Here is a 5,035-nt window from a genome sequence, read left to right as displayed (position 1 = left end):
GAACATTTGCCATTCGAAAAATATTTCTCATACACTTCATTCTCTCCACAGTTTCTCATATTTTACTTTGGAATCATGTAATTGTCTTTTCTCACAATTATTTATCATCTATTTTTTGTTTGTTTTGTGATTTAAGAGTCGAGTAATGTCGGACAAATCATTTCAAATATAAGAAAGGATGTGAATTATTGCATTCAAAATTTTCCGCTTAACATTGACTTATTCCTATCCTATCCTAAGAGTTATGTTAAACTAATTTTAATTTTTCAATCATAAGTGAAATTAAGAGAACAAATACATTATGAGAAATTATAACTCACTTGAACTAAAATATAAAAACCATTAAATAATAAAAACTAAATTATAAATTCGTAAAACATTATACTTATCAAATAAATTAATCTTAAAAATATGAATTTATAAACTATATAACACATATATCATCTCGATGTATCATCTCCATCGAAAGATGTTTTTACCTATTAGAGATCAATATTATCAAATATCTCCCATTAAAAAATGGAAAATATAAGGGTGTAATAGATGTCATAAGTCATAACCACCCTCATCTCTCTTATGAATACCATTGAAAAAATTAAAATATTTAATTTGTAGACAAGAAACTTATTTAAATACTCTTTATAGGTATGTTACTATGTTCTATAGGTATGTTAAAAAACTTTTACTATACATACACTTTTTTTATCATAAACAAACAGAAGCAACACGATTGAAAACCTATTCTATTGTGTGCAGTGGTAGATAGTACAAAGAAATCACATTGATCAACCAAAATTCACTCATTTTGTGAATTACTTTTTCTAGTATTTCATCAAATTTGTAAGTTTACATTACACAAGTATAAATTACTAGAGCAATAGTTTCCTCTTTTATACATTACTGTCAAATAAATCCAACCAGCAATCTCAATTTTAGTTGCTAATATATTGGTGTCTTGATCTTTCGTATCTGCGCAGAAGCTCCACTTTGCAAGAAACCATGGCAAGACCAAATCTACAACAGGAGCATGATTTTGAGATAATCAAAGATGTTGGTAAGCAGGTAGAGGAAGTGCTACACAGAAATCAACAAACAACAGTATAGCATCAGTCATACTACTTACTCAATATGAACCCGAAATTCAACAAGGCATAAAGAAACACCAGGAACAGGAATTTGAGAAGCTCGGTGCTAGATACAAATCAAATCAGCAGGTCATTACTTAATAGGAATGCAAAAACTGGCAGGACTGAAATTAAAAGCAGGAGAATCACTCAGAATAGATCAACAGCAGGAGCTCAACATAACTTCTACGAAGCAGGAAATCAAGGAAACAAGAATTCAACAAGAGGAGCTTGCCCTGCCTCATCTCAGAGGGATGGCACAACAGATTGAGTATGATCCACCAATGATGCATCAACAAGAATTCAGCAGAGAACCTCATCAGCAAAAGGGATATAAACGACAAGTCATGGTCGAGAGTAAGCATGTGGCAATATCACAGCGCGGGAAGAATGACAATCAGGTGGAGATGGATAGACAACAGCAAAGAAAGGAATATCAAAAAAGTCTACAGCTTACAAGGAAAGAAAAGAAAGGATTTACCCCACAAGAGAAGGATCATTTGATACTGTCTTTTTGCAGGAACAACATACTAGACTTGATATCGATATGCAAATGCAGCAGGATAAGGAAAATAAACACAGAAAAGAAATAGTTGTCAACATACATGTATTAAGTTTTGTAGCTTATTCAATTCGGTGTCCAATTTTGTTTTTGATTAGTTATCTCATATATAGGTCTTTATCAAAATTTGAAGTCTGATTCCATCTACCAAAAGGCACCATGTCTCTACCAACATAGGACTCAACTTATCCTCACAAGAGGCTTCCTGTCTGTCGACCAGAATTATAGTGTACCACAAAGCAATGGCGTGTGCAATGTTCCACAAGCAAAGGGATAAGCCTCGGATGATCCCATACTGGATAGTACTTTTTTTCATGTACTTTTTGTTTTGGCTTTCTTCAGTACTTGTATTTTGTGACAAAATGATGCCATAGTCCTTATATTTGTTGCCAAAAATCCTTTGGCAGACTAGGCTAAAATGTGTAGCACAGCCTATGCCACCAAACCCATTCTCCAGTTGACAAACATGATAATAACTGTTGCTATAAGTATGGAGGAAACACACTGCACAATCACGGTAAGGCGGTCAGCAATTATGATCTTGACCACGGCAGTAACGCTGATGATGCGTGACGTTAACGAACCGACAGAGTTGTCAGATTTGTCAAACCAGCCTACTTCAGCATTAATTTGAGGATTCATTAGGGGAACTATAAATTAAATTGGAGGCATGACTCCCCACTTCAAACTCAGCTTGACCCGAGGGCAGGGAACCAACTCTCACACAAAATTTTCACCCTCTGCCCATTTCCAATGTTCCAGCAGGCCCCCATGTCAATGACACTCATCCAGTCACAGTTGGAGTTGAAGACCAGATTGTGCTTCTAATAGAGTAGACCGGGGGAATTTTGGGTCCTTGAACACTTTAGCAGCTTGTTGAGCATGACTAGCCACCCAACTCAAAAGTGTCCCTGCATCAATTTGTAAATATCACGGAGCCGATCACAGATAACCTTAAAGTCAGAACAATGAACTGAACAAGAAAAGTATAGATAGAACAAGTACATTTAATCATTGCAATGAAGAAAACTAAGGGTAAATCGAAAACAACCTATCCCTGCAAAATTGCTAGCAAAGGTCACATAAAATGAAAATGCAAACAAGTAGATGACATGTGGCGAGCCTTATTCTATTTGTAGTTACTCATGGAAAACGGAAACAAGTATAGTTAATTGCTTTTTATTAATGACATAAACAGAGATTAGGAAATTGAACTAAATCAGATTGTTACATTATAATATAGATTCATGACATTCATTGACTAATACGACAGTTTCCAACAACTATATAATGTGAGGATTATCCCTCCCTATCATCTGATAAACTAGTAAAACTAGTGTGTGACTACTTATCTCTTAGCCTTCAGTTGAGCTGAACTTGCTTGGGTAGAAGCTTTAGCCAGTGAGGTTGGTTTGAACACACTCTTGCGGTTGAGAACCTTCCTAAGTTTGAACATAGCCATCAAAACTACACCAATTGAATGCCCTGCAGCGTCAACGCCTTCATTTATAACCTCAACTGCTGGCTCTCCCTTTCAAATATGATCAAAAGAAACCAAAAAGGATCACAAGAAAATGGTTAAGCCATAGAATAATGGCTTATGTTATATGTATTAACAAAACCATACCTTACACAAAGCACAGTAAAAAAGAGAAATGAGAGATTAGCATAAAATCTGCCAAAATGAATAAATATTGAAATTAGACAAACAACAACATGTTCATTTAATCATTACATTGAAGAAAAGTAAAGGGTAAACAGAAATACATTACCTGTAATTACCTGATAGTCATCATGACACAAGCATTGTAACAGATGGATCAAAAATAATTTTGAGAAATAAAACTATTGAAGAGTAATTCAATATTCAGAAGATGGACTGATCTTCTGATGGTTACTCAGAAGATAGTATTGACCAGAAGATGCTGTCTGGGTCCCATTAGCTTAGCTGTTTAGTAGTAAGGGTACTTTAGTATTTTGTAGTACTGTTTGTACCTTAGACTTGTTCACTAAGTTTACTGTTTTAGGGCTTATGTGGCAAGATTCCTTTTTATAAATAGCCTTGTAGTAGCTATCATTTATTAATAACGCAAGTAGAATACAACATTTATTCTCTCATCTCTTTTGCGCCGTTATTCTATTATTCTCTTTGTCACCATCTTTATTCATTGTGCACCAACAATTGGTATCTAGAGCTCCGGTTCCAAACACAGGGAAACACGAGTGAACGTGAGTTTGTGTGACTGTGTGATTGATTTTGTTTCTGGGAAACAAAGTTGTGTTGAATCACATTTTTCTTGATTGTTTGTGGGTTGGGAAACACTGTGTGAGTGTGAGTGAAATCTGTTTTTGTTTGCACAAGTTTAAAGATGAGTGGAAGCAACTTGAATACCAAACTTCCAGTTCTTGATGGTAAAAACTGGAATAGATGGATGATTCAAATGCGTGTATTATTTGGTGCTCAAGATGTTCTAGATCTTGTCACTGGAGGATATATTCCGGTTGCAGCGGATGCAACGGAAGAACAAAGAGAAGCGCAGAGAGAGACGAAGAAGAGAGACCAAAAGGCGCTGTTCTTCATCCATCAGTGTGTGGATGTGAATGTGTTTGAGAAGATTGCTGATTCTATGACGTCAAAGGAGGCGTGGGATATACTGGTCAGGTGTTACGGTGGTGACGTATCAGTGAAGAAGGTGAAGCTTCAATCCCTGAGAAAGCAATATGAAAATCTCAACATGAAGAACAATGAGAAAGTCTCTGAGTATATCTCTAGAGTGATTGTGATCACTAATGAGATGAAGGCTTGTGGAGAAACTCTTTCTGAACAAGTAATCATAGAGAAGATATTGAGGTCACTTACTCCTCAATTTGATTATATTGTTGTATCCATTGAACATTCTAAAGATCTGGAAACCATGAGAATAGAAGAGTTGCAAAGCAGTTTAGAAGCACAAGAGTTGCGTCTGACTGAGAGAACTTCTGAGAGAGAAGTTGAGCAAGCTCTGAAGGCTTCTTTTGTCAAGAAGGACCAGAAGCATAGACGTGGTGATAGATTCCAGAAGGAAGCCTTAACTTCTGATGATAAGAGATATCAGAAGGGAAAGGATAAGAAGAAAGTTCAATGTTACTGTTGCAAACAGTTTGGCCATTTTGCTAGAGACTGTTTGGCAAACAAAGGAAGGAGATCAGAAGAAGCAAATATAGCCAGAGGAGGATCAGATGATGAACCTGTGCTATTGATGGCTTCAGAGTCGGACAAAAGATGTTCGTCAGAATGGTGGTACATGGACACTGGGTGTTCAAATCACTTGACTGGAAACAAACAATGGCTGATAGACTTTGACTCTGA

General features: G+C 36.1%; 1 long non-coding RNA gene across 2 annotated transcripts; it reads right to left on the bottom strand.

Moving 5' to 3' along the window:
* Nucleotides 1-730: 730 nt before the first annotated feature.
* Nucleotides 731-3,498, bottom strand: LOC131620611 (uncharacterized). Of its 2 annotated transcripts, XR_009289202.1 has the most exons (3): nucleotides 3,314-3,498; nucleotides 1,124-3,217; nucleotides 731-1,014 (listed from the first exon to the last, which is right to left on the bottom strand). It is a non-coding gene; the product is annotated as an uncharacterized LOC131620611 (long non-coding RNA). The 2 variants fall into 2 exon arrangements; XR_009289201.1 differs by having other exon boundaries at nucleotides 1,124-3,498.
* Between the last annotated feature and the right edge of the window lie 1,537 nt (nucleotides 3,499-5,035).

The sequence above is a fragment of the Vicia villosa genome, linkage group LG7, assembly GCF_029867415.1.
Source record: "Vicia villosa cultivar HV-30 ecotype Madison, WI linkage group LG7, Vvil1.0, whole genome shotgun sequence".
In the NCBI taxonomy this organism is placed as follows: domain Eukaryota; kingdom Viridiplantae; phylum Streptophyta; class Magnoliopsida; order Fabales; family Fabaceae; genus Vicia; species Vicia villosa.
Note: the sequence above shows the minus strand (reverse complement) of the source record. Positions and strands in the feature narration are given on the sequence as shown.